Source organism: Zophobas morio, unplaced genomic scaffold (assembly GCF_036711695.1).
Source record: "Zophobas morio isolate AGI-343-1 ecotype UQ-CSIRO unplaced genomic scaffold, CSIRO_AGI_Zmor_V1 ptg000009l, whole genome shotgun sequence".
Classification (NCBI taxonomy): domain Eukaryota; kingdom Metazoa; phylum Arthropoda; class Insecta; order Coleoptera; family Tenebrionidae; genus Zophobas; species Zophobas morio.
This window is the reverse complement of record NW_026972114.1, coordinates 6,372,422-6,384,664: the sequence shown is the minus strand read 5'-3', so window position 1 is coordinate 6,384,664 and position 12,243 is coordinate 6,372,422. Positions and strand designations below refer to the sequence as shown.

At 32.0% G+C, this 12,243-nt stretch overlaps 1 protein-coding gene across 1 annotated transcript in view; it reads left to right on the top strand.

Moving 5' to 3' along the window:
* LOC135125784 (metabotropic glutamate receptor 2-like) overlaps nt 1-12,243 on the top strand; it is a 1,169,526-nt gene that overhangs the window by 268,066 nt on the left and 889,217 nt on the right. The window lies entirely within an intron of this gene.

Genomic DNA, 12,243 nt, shown 5'->3' with positions numbered 1-12,243 from the left:
GCTCGACTAATAAACAAATTACCGCTAGTTTGCGCGAGCATTGATCATATTAAAGTTACCATGTGCGAGCATTGACTGTAATACTGTTACTTTAGACGAGCATTGATTTATTCTGTTTCATACCAAATTGTCAATTAAAAGAAAACTATTAGTTCGGTTTTTATGACGTTAGTTATGTTAAATTTCCAATACTGTTAAAGTTTTAATTTATGGTATCCGTTTCGTGATTAAACGGTTACTTTACGAGAGTGCCGATTAATTGAACTTTTTCTGAAGACATGAATTAGTAATTGGGGGTAATGATATAACATGTAAATTAAATGGGTCTTGTTTTTTTAAGTAGAATGATAATTTAATTTTAGTTTCATCAAATTGACACCCACTTATGCTCAACTAATAAACAAATTACCGTTAGTTTGCGCGAGCATTGACCATATTAAGGTTACCTTGTGCGAGCATTGACTGTAACACTGTTACTTTAGACGAGCATCGATTTATTCTGTTTCATACCAAATTGTCAATTAAAAGAAAACTATTAGTTCGGTTTTTGATGACGTTAGTTGTGTGAAATTTAATTTATGATATCCGTTTCGTGATTAAACGGTTACTTTACGAGAGTGCCGATTAATTAAACATTTTCTGAAGACATGAATTAGTAATTGGGGGTAATGAAAATAACATGTAATTTAATTGGGTCTTGTTTTTTTAAGTTGAATGATAATTTAATTTTAGTCTGATCAAATTGACACCCACGTGTGCTCAACTTATAAACAAATTACCGTTAGTTTGCGCGAGCATTGACCATATTAAGGTTACCGTGTGCGAGCATTGACTGTAATACTGTTACTTTGGACGAGCATTGATTTATTCTGTTTCATATCAAATTGTCAATTAAAAGAAAACTATTAGTTCGGTTTATGTGACGTTAGTTGTGTGAAATTTCCAATAATGTTAAAGTTTTAATTTATGATATCCGTTTCGTGATTAAACGGTTACTTTACGAGAGTGCTGATTAATTGAACTTTTTCTGAAGACATGAATTAGTAATTGGGGGTAATGATATAACATGTAATTTAAATGGGTCTTGTTTTTTTTAAGTAAAATGATAATTTAATTTTAATTTGATCAAATTGACACCCCGTATGCTCTCGACTAATAAACAAATTACCGTTAGTTTGCGCGAGCATTGATCATATTAAGGTTACATTGTGCGAGCATTGACTGCAATACTGTTACTTTAGACGAGCATTGATTTATTCTGTTTCATACCAAATTGTCAATTAAAAGAAAACTATTAGTTCGGTTTTTATGACGTTAGTTATGTTAAATTTCCAATACTGTTAAAGTTTTAATTTATGGTATCCGTTTCGTGATTAAACGGTTACTTTACGAGAGTGCAGATTAATAAATCGTTTTGTTAAGACATGACCCCCTAACTGGCGGAATGAAAATAACATGTGATTTAAATGGGTGTTTTTTTTAAGCAGATGATATCGTCAGTGTGGTTAAATTCGAACTATTATCCATTTCAAATCTCTAGATACAACTATAATAAGTCTAGTTTCTATACTTTTTGAGCTACGTAATTATGGACATCATTTTTCCAATTTAAAATCGGCTTAGAAGGTCAAGCCGAATGATTAATTCTCCATAAAATGTCAGTAGTGTCAGTGTAAATAAATTAATCTAATTCGTCCGCAAACTTAAATTCTGATTCATCCGTGTTGACAGGTGCATGTTTGGCGCCGCAATTTGAATTTGTGTATTTAGGAACTTCAGTAATAAGTAACTGATGTAAGGGATGCCGTGTAATCAGCACCAATGAAATTACGTCCCTCTCTGATGTATGGTCCGTTGTAGAAAGAAGATGTAACGGGTGAACTGCTAAATTCTGTTTTTACTAATATACTGTTCTTATACAATTCACTGCCTCTGATTCTTATCAATCCGAATCTGATTCCGCCAAATTTATAACCACGGATGGAATATTGTTCACACGTGAGGTTCCCATTAACTTCTCCGAGTCCTCGTGATTTAGTTTTTCAAAGTGCAAAACATTTTTTATCGAAATGCTTCAAGTGCACGGCAGTATGGCTTCATGTAAGGTGAATCGGTTCATATCACCTAAACCTTAAATAATGTGACAAAAATTTTTGTCATTTTAAAAATTTCGCGCCACCTCTTAAAAGGCCGCTAACCGTTAAGTTTTAGTGATTACAAGATTGTATCTGAATTAACATTCAAATGACATCTTCGGAAACATCAAATTTACAGTCATCCTGGATGTTTACCACCCGGCGTGCGTAAAAATTGCCCAAATTGTCCACTGTTCCTAGACGTTTATAAATAAAAATCTCTTTACACAACGAAAATATAATGATTAAAACGCCAAATACATAAGTTATTTATTGTTGAACAGCAATGTATCATATAATTTCGAATATTTTTTAGTTCAAACGGAGCTACGCCGTCTTGTGTATTTTTGTGCACCAGTTACAGATCACTGTAATTGACATATTCATTGACAGTTATGTTTGTTTTATTTCTGACTTTATGTGAAATTTAATAAAAAATATAAATAACAAGATTTTTCCCCCAAAAAAACAAGATTTTTACCCCAAAAATCAAGATTTTACCCCAAAAAAGCAAGATTTTTCTCCCAAAAAAACAAGATTTTTCAAGATTTTTCCCCCAAAAAACAAGATTTTTCCCCCAAAAAAACAAGATTTTTACCCCAAAAATCAAGATTTTACCCCAAAAAAGCAAGATTTTTCTCCCAAAAAAACAAGATTTTTTTCAAGATTTTACCCCAAAAAAACAAAATTTTTACCCCAAAAATCAAGATTTTACGCCAAAAAAGTAAGATTTTTCTCCCAAAAAAAAAAAATTTTTTTTCAAGATTTTACCCCAAAAAATCAAGATTTTACCATTTTCAAGATTCCAAAATTTTCAAGATTTCCATAATTTTCCGAATTTTCCCCAAACTCCAACCACCAGACAAACTATCGGGACCATTTGGGAAGTTGGGGTTTTGGGTGGGGAGAAAAAAGGTTTTTTTGAAAATTTTTTTCGAGATTTTTGAAGATTTTCGATATTTTTCAAGGTCAAATTTTTCCAAGAAGGATGAAAATTTGTCGAGGGTAGTTTTCTTTGTCTTCGGAGATCATTTTTTGGGTCGGGGGGATGAAAATCTTAAAAAAAAAATTTTTTGGATTTAGGGGTTGAAAATTTTTTAGGGGTAGTTTTTCGTGTCCGACTATCATTCGATGACGTCGAAATGACGAAAATCGAAGCGGGGTTGATTTTGGTCGAAGAGGGACGTTTTTTTCCATTCGAGGGATGAAAAATGGGTCGGGGGTGGTTTTTTTCATCTCGAATGATCTTCGTTTGGGTTCGAGGGATGAAAATGGGTCGAAACTTGATTTTTTAATTTGGGGGTTGAAAATTTTTTAGGGGTGGTTTTTGGGGTGAAAAAATTATTTGGTCCTTTGGAAAGGAAGAAAATCGAGGTGGGGTGTTTTTTGGTCCAAAATTGACGTTTTTTTCAATTTAAGGGATGAAAAATGAGTCGAGGGTAGTTTTTTTGCCAAAATTCAAAGTTTAGATGCCGAAGGGACGTTTAGGCCGAGTTTCGTCGAAATTGGACAAAAAATGTAAAATTTGATTTTAAAACGAGCTCAGATCAAGAAATAAATGCAGGTCCGTTGTTAGGACGGACCTGGACTTGGTCGGCCAAGTCGTGGCAGCCAAAATTTGCAAAAAAGACCTTAAATCGTTCGATTTTCCAAATTCGGTCGTCTTTAGGCTTAATCTATCGTTCCTGATTGTTTATAACTAATTTTAACGATTTTAAGTCAAAAATATTGTTTTTTACGTTTTTCGAAGAAACGAGGACGAAAAGGCACTCGGTTTTTTTGAGAGGGATGAAGAAACGTTAGCTCTTTCGTTTGGGACCGGAGTGGTCAATTATAGTTAACCATTTCCAAAGATATGGGCAAATTAAAAAGTCGTTTTGAGGTTAAGTCTCGGGAGCTGTTTGTGGGGAAAAGGGGGCTTCCTGGGGCGAAGTCGATCATCGGGGTCTTTGATCGTGGAACGTAGAAATTGTTTCTCTCGAATTTGTCGATCGATAACAACAATCGACAAAGTTATCGACAAATTAAGTTGTCTCGAGAACGTCGAGTCTTTTGGGGGCTGTCGGGGGCGTCTCGGAGGGAGATAACGATGGGGCTCTTTCATTGTCGACCCTCGAAGAGATTGACGTTTGGTTTATCCATTAACAACAACAAACAACGAAGATATTAACAAATTAAATTTATTTCAAGGTCGAATGTTTCTGGGGGCTATCGGTGGTGTCTTCGAGGGAAGATAACGATAGAGCTTTTTCGTTATGGACAACAGAAACAATTCATGTATAGTTTTATCGATCAACAATGGCAATCGAAATTGTTTTTCCAAGTTTAAGTCTTTCGGGGGCAATCAGAAGTGTCTAAAAATGTTTGTAAAATTGGTAACAAAAATGTCCATCTTAAAAAAACTAGAAAATTCTTCATCCATTTATATATTACATAACATTTATTGATAATGAATATAATGATTTATGCAATTTACATAGTGCGTAATTTAAATCTTCAGCTTATCCAGGTAAATTATGTTTTGATATATTAAACAAAATATCAACTTTGGCAAACGTGGCACAAATTAATTTTAGTAGAGAAACAATGATATTATGAATAAATAATTTTTTTATATTCTATCTTAAACACAATTTAATTTTTAAACTTGCGAAAATAGTATTTTAAAAGAGCTTAAAATACAGAGGATAATATACACATCTAAAAAGTGTGTGCAACTTTTGATTTAAATAATTTTATTAATTTAACGTGCCATTAACTATACTTCATTCTCAATTTTTTTTCTAAATATACCTACCTCCTAAAAATGGAATTTCCATGTATTAGCGCGCGAAGCGAGCATCTTAGCACCTTCGATTGCTAAGATGAACCAGAAACATTAACCAGTCAGCGATGCATACATACTCAGCGCAAGAAATATGGCAACAGCGTAATAGTTTTCGTATGCAGCGCAGATGGCGCTGCTTTCCGGTGGGTCGCAAAGTTGCCATAACCATGCATGTACGAACACATATACAGGTCCCGATTTGTGGCTACATACACACATTCGAAGAAAAATATATGTGGAACGATTACTTTTCTAGTTACAAAATAGACAGAGACAGCGTTACAGACGTGACCAAAAAGTTCATACAACAGTTAAATATGAGTAGGAAAATCCACCAGGAAGACTTCAAATTGGCTAAAATAATTGTGGCAACGCATGTAAGGTGCCACAATTCTGGACGTCGCCAGAGTACAGGATGAGGCACACACATGTTGCCACAATTATAACGAAACCTACACACAATTTACAACTGTGCGTTTGTCTTATGACCTGCTCCATCGTCGTCTTCACAATACCCTAATTTTACAACACCCATATAACCTTGTAGTATCTGAGCCACTATACAAAAACAACTTAAACGGGATAAACAAGTTTTCTACACTGTACCATATACAGGCAGGCCCAAACTAAACTGCATGTCTTACATCTTAAATTGGGCACGGATATATATATTGAAATTCTATGAACGCTGCTGTTTTTAATTTGAAAGGGGAAGCTTCAATTAGTACATTCCAAATATGACGCAAACCACAAACCGATATTTTTTTAAATTGCATCGTATATTATATTTTTTTAAAGATTTGATCACAGGCTTATAAGAAAAAAAAACACATAAGTTATATATGTTGTAGTATGTAGTCTCATTTATATATTTAAATAACCCTTTTTGGAACATTTCGAAAGAGATTAGGTAGTAGTTTATTTAACACAACTTCAATTTGTTCATATTTAAAAAAAAATTTTTTTGTCGACTATAAATAAAATAAACACCAAAGTGTTATACATCTAGATATATAATATACCGGCTGTCTGGAAAATGGCAGATTAACTCTTCAGTATATTATATACGGGGGTTTCGGGAGTCCCAAAAAAATAATAAAAAAATTCTTTATAATGCAGATAACGAAAAAAACGTGATTTTATAAAAGTAAAATTGGCAACACTGTACACACCTGATGTGTGAATACCTCCGGTTTTCTTTCTGGTTTCCTAGTAACGATGCTGACTGAAATCCAACTTCGCTTTATATCAGGCAAACATTGTTGTCAAATGGAAATTTATCAAATTATTACAAAAAGAGCACATCCATATCTTTGTGCATTCTAACTGAAATGGTAATTAAACATGGTCATGGGCGAGAAAAATATTAACTAAAAGTATTACTACTAGTTATTCCGATAATGAATGAGTGGTTTAGTTGTTAAACGTAGCAAAAGAAGCAATTTTAAAATCATTATAACTCATCCAAAATGTGAGAAGGATTTTTTTTACTATTTTTCCCAGACTCACCAGTTGTTTGTTAAGAGCGTAGCGGAGAGTTAATCCGCCATTTTCTAGACACCCGGTATAATAAATGCGTCGTATTTTCAATTGTGCTAAATTAAGGTTTCTCTTCCGGCCCAAAATATCTATCCATTCTCAGAATATAAGGTCGTAGAGTTTTATCTGGGACACCTTATGGACACCTACTGAAAAAATTGGTCTAAAATTATTTCGATAGAACTCATGAAGTACAGGAGAACCAATACAGCTTCTTCTAAAAATTGTAGAAGTAAAATTTAATTTTGCGATTTTTGTAAGGTACATAACCCTCATAATTTAAAACAAGCCAAACATTAAAAAACGAAATTATTTATTTTCGATCATCCACTCATTAGCAGTGTCGATATGGTTTATTTTCAAAATTCAAGGAATTACCAACATGAAAACGCAGTCATTTGGTCCATGAAAATGGGAAACGCTGGGTAAGTCTGCAATTCAACGAACGCCGCTGACTATGCGTGATATTAAAGGAAACACTTGTAATTTTAACCGAGACAAAAATCAGCACGGCTGCGTATGTTGTCTTTATTTCTGACAAGTGTTTTGCTAGACATAAGAATCGGTCCGTTCAACTTGCGTATTCTGTATACAGGATGACTCATTAAGTGCGCGGTCCTTGATATCGCCTTAATTATTTGACATAGAAAAAACGTAAAAGCCAAAGCTATACGGTTCTTTAGGAAGCATACATTAAAATTGATTTCGAATGTACAGAGTAGTACCTTTTTGAGGCATAGCACATTACTTGATTTTTTAAATAGAATAGGTACATATATACTTTTAAATATTCTCATTACCCTGCGTCTAGGTTTTACAACCAATGTTTATTTTTGAAATTCTGACGCGACGTTGCGTTATTCCAACTCCATTGTTTGGCAAAGCAAGGTTTAAAAAAAATCACAATGTAATCTTATGTTTAAGAGTTACGTTGCAATATTTTATGCAGAGATAAACAAATATACGCGCTTTATTATGGCATTTATTAGATACGATTTTAGTATGCGGAGTCTTTATAAAACATATCTAAAACTTCATAATATTCAAATATCGATATCTAGATTTTTTCAAATAAAATACCTGTATTTATTATCGTATCTGACACTATATTTTGTTCTTTCCTTCGATGTGTCAGTGTGTCTTTTAAAAAGTAAAAAGTCGCAAAAATATCATCAGTTAATACAGAAAATATTTTAGAAAACAGAAACAGAATAATAATATGCAGTAATAAAATACGGGGTGTCCTGAGGAAACTCAAATATAAATATTTAAAGATCTAATAATTAAAAAATGTTTTACAAATACTCTATATAAGAAGATGTAATTTTACTATATACCACAACAAAGAGCGTACCTTTTTTATGTCTCCACAAAATATTTAATTGCAGATTTTAGAAAGAACCCTATTGCGTTTTTCTCACCGCTAAAAAATTTCAAGAAAACTGAAATAACGTGCCAACGTCGCAATGGAATTTTAAATAGAAATTGTGGATATAAAGTCTAAAGAGAGATAAATTAAAATATCTAAAAATATATAGGATGCACCATTTGAAAATACTAATTTTTCTGTTGCACCTGAAAAATAGAACACTCTGTGTAGGTGAAAGTAATTTGCGTGTATGGTCCTAAAAAAACCGTACAACTTCCCTGTAGCTTCTGATAACTGATAACTAATGAGTAGAGTCCGAAATTTATGAGATTTGCATATTGATGACTGTTCATACTACACCTAAATGCTTTCGGATCTAGGCCAATTAGGTAAATAGGAATTGATTGACACATATTAAATTTTGCATATTTTGCATGTATCAATATTTTTCACATATTTTCGTATCTTTTGCATATTTTCACATATTCTGCCAATTTTTAGATTTTCGAAGCATACCGCAAATTTTTTATTGCAAGTGTCGGCGCTTTTAACTTCTAAAGGTCGAAATCTATATACATGACAATGTCTTTGGTTAAATCTCGAAAATTGTCAAAAACAATCGAAAATTTCAAAATGGGGTGTATTGAAAAATTGAGTTATTAAAAAAGTTGCTTAAAAAATCCCAAACAATTCTCAGATATACATATATTTTAAAAGGAACTAGCCCCGCCCACCCACCCTCTTTTTTATTAGAGGGCATGTCATTTGCCAAAATCGGTCTTATTTTAGCAGGTACTAGCCCCGCTCACCCGCCCTCTCTGTTCTTAGAGGTATCTCATCTGCCAAAATCAGTTTTATCTTAGCAGGTACTAGCCCCGCCGGCCCACCCTCTCTTTTTTACAGGCTATGTCATTTGCTACAATCGATATTATTTTAACCCGCCCACCTACCTTCTATTTTATTAGAAGGATCACGTTTGTCAAAATCAATCTTATCTTAGCAACTACTAAGTTTAACTTTTTCTTACAGAGTTCTAACTTAGCATTAAAAAAGTAAAGGGAAATATAGGACAACTCATAAATAAAAATTTTAAGGAAGTACTAGAAAAGAATCAATTTTGTTATCAAAGGTAGCTAAAATATATAATGGAGGTTCTAGTAGTGAGGTTAACAGCACGAAATTTAATTAGCGCTCTTGTTTGCACCCATTACATCAGTGGATGTAAAGAGGAGTTTCTCCACCTATAAACAAATTTTGTGTGATAGGCGACTTAATTTTTTAATTGAAAACATTGAAAAACATATAGTTGCAAGTTATAAGTTATAATATTAATGCCGACATTTAAGTGTTTTTTGATGTATCATTGTACTCGTTTTTTTTTACAAATATTTGTTATTTAGTCGCGTTTTTTTTTGTAAAATAAAGTTTTTAAAATATGGCACAATATTGTTTTAAATTAAACCTATTAGACTTATGGATATACTACCAGTTTATTGTATGGTCAATAAAAAAAAAGTACAAAATGTATGCCTATTTTTATAAAAAAATTTCATATTTTCGTAAAATTAAAACATATTTTCTTATTTTTTCTGCACATATATACCTACACATATTTTGGCCAAATTTCGTGCATAAAATTCCGGACTCTACTAATGAGGTATCAAGGAGCGCAAGCTTAGTCACTTCCTCTGTAGAAACTTATATGTATGTACATTTTCCAACCTAAGATTTCAAAGTATTCGGCTTTGCAGTTTCTGATTTAATATATCTAATATTTATTTTTTTGTATTTATTTTATTAATAACAAAATTTTGAGGAGATGGTGTGAACGTTCTTGATTTGGCCAGTAAAATATATAAATTGCTTCATTCGTTAATTTTTTCGAGTAACGACGGGCCTTCGCTAATAAGTTATTATGCCATTGGCACGACGTTCACAAGTTACAAAGTTATGCGTCCGTCATTTATAAGTACAATGTTCAGAATTTACAAAGCACGGTGTTTCTTTTCACATTTAGTTAAAATAAATGAATACTGAATAGAAAATCGTACATCATTTTAAAGTACAACGTTCGTCCACACTGCTAATGTATCATAATCTTTTATGGTATATGGTAAAAAATCCTAACGTTTGTGTAAAGTTACCTAGACAAACTTTCCCTTAGTTAAAAAGAAATAGGTATCGACTGTTAAAATACATGGAAAGGGGTATGCTATGCGTATCAATAAAATACATTGCCTAATTCATAATTTTTTTTGAGTTACCCTCTATAAGTAATCCTAAAAAATATTTATACATTTATAATATGATAAAATTATATCGTATTTATAATATGATAAAATTTTAAGATGATGTCATCATTCGTTTTGTTGGGGATATACGGATAAATTATGATTAACGTGCTCGTGACACCCTTAAAAAGTTTGCAAGATTTCAAACCATTGGGTTTTGCAGTTTCAAAGTTAGTTTGCAAAATGTTACTAAATTTTGATTTTTTTAAATCTTTATGAATAGGCTGAAAACCTAACAGGGATTCATAAACCACAAGTGGATTTTATAAAATCTAACTTTCAGTATTGTAAATTTTGGAGATGACGTTATCGCATTGGTGGTGGAAATGGAGAGGCAAATTTTGGTTGACGTTTTACTATCTAGAATTTACATGCTATTCCTAATATACATACAAAATTTGACAGCAATCGGTCGAGTAGTTTCAGAGATTATCTGTGGAACAAAAAACGACATAAACAACCGACGGAAACGGGAGATCATTTTTTTCGGGTTCTATGGATCATGAAACGTCGAGAAAACATGAAAGTGGCAATTCGTCCAATGGATCCTCTTACAATACTTCCTTAGCTTACACCCGAGAAGTAGAGATCAAAGCTGATTCATAAACCTGAAGCACATATAGAAATGTGATACTTTTCAAAATTTAAATAATATTTAATTTGTAAAATTTTGAGATAACTAGACAAATTTTTCTAGTCATCTACACAAAATTCCAAAAATACATATAAAAGTTCATATCAAAATTTATTTAAATCAGTCCAGTAGTTTCGCAGATTATTTGTCATATATATATCGACATAGCTAGAGAGCAGACGGACAGACAAATTTTATAAAATAACCTACTTCTAAATTTGCGGTTTATGAATCATTCTTGATTTTTTATCCTTAACGTCTAGATTTTTGGGAAAAAATTAAAATTTTCTTACAATTTACAACTTATTCATGAAACTGCAAAACACGAATTCTCAGAAATCTTGCAAATGTTTCAAAGGTATCGTAAGTAAAATTGATGAGGTCATCGTCATTGCCGAATAAATCATAACTATCTAAAATATGCAAAACATTATGAGTCTATAATTGCAGTTTATCAATGCGTTTATATTTATTAGAATAGAGGTCACATGGCTAGATTTTGTGATGAAAAACTCCTTTGAAACATACGCATAGCATGCGGATTTACTAGCACTTGAACACTCTATACAAATGATTATTTTAATTTGTAGGGCGTCATCATAAGAAAATCATTTATTTTTTAAATTTTTCGAGAAGGCAGATAGGTTGGATTGTGCTTTAGGGGCCCGGGAAGTTCGGTCTAACGCCTTGTGTGCAGATTTTTGTGCACCATTTTTTTTATTATTCAGGATTAACCAAAGTCTCGGAATTGATAACGTGTATTAAAACTGATTAGAATATGAAGTTAATTCTTCAATATTGAAGTTTAGTATTGCTAAAATTTGTTCTTCAGTGGATTTCCAATGTAGTACAAAATAAAGAATTTATTAATGATATATTGAATATTTTTCTCTACTTCGTTTTTTAAAAATTATTAATTTTGGATTATTTCCCGGTAAACCGGAAGTGCAAAAAAATTGAAATGTCATAAATAAGTGTTTTACACTGTATCATGTACAAGATGTCTCAAACGAAACTACGTGCCTTACATCTTTTCTTGACAACAAATATAAATAAATTCTGTGACCGCTGTTGTTTTTAACTTGAAATGGGAAGCTTAATTTACTACACAAATCCCTATTTTTTTAAATTGCACGGTATATAATATTTTTTTACGGATTTTAATATACAGTAAAGTAGGGATTGCAGTGATGTAAAACACTTATATGTGTTGTATTAGTTCCGATCATATGCGTAAATAACTCTTTTTCAAAACAGTTTGAAACAAAGTACTACTTTATTTCACTCGTCTTGGATTTTTTCATATTTAGAAATATTTTTTTATCAATTAGAAATAAAATAATATATTTATATTATTGGATTCGCAATTGAATCATCTGTTAAAATGCTTTCAAAAATATATACCTTGCAATTTAAAAAAATAGAGATTTGCGTCACCCGCCAAAACC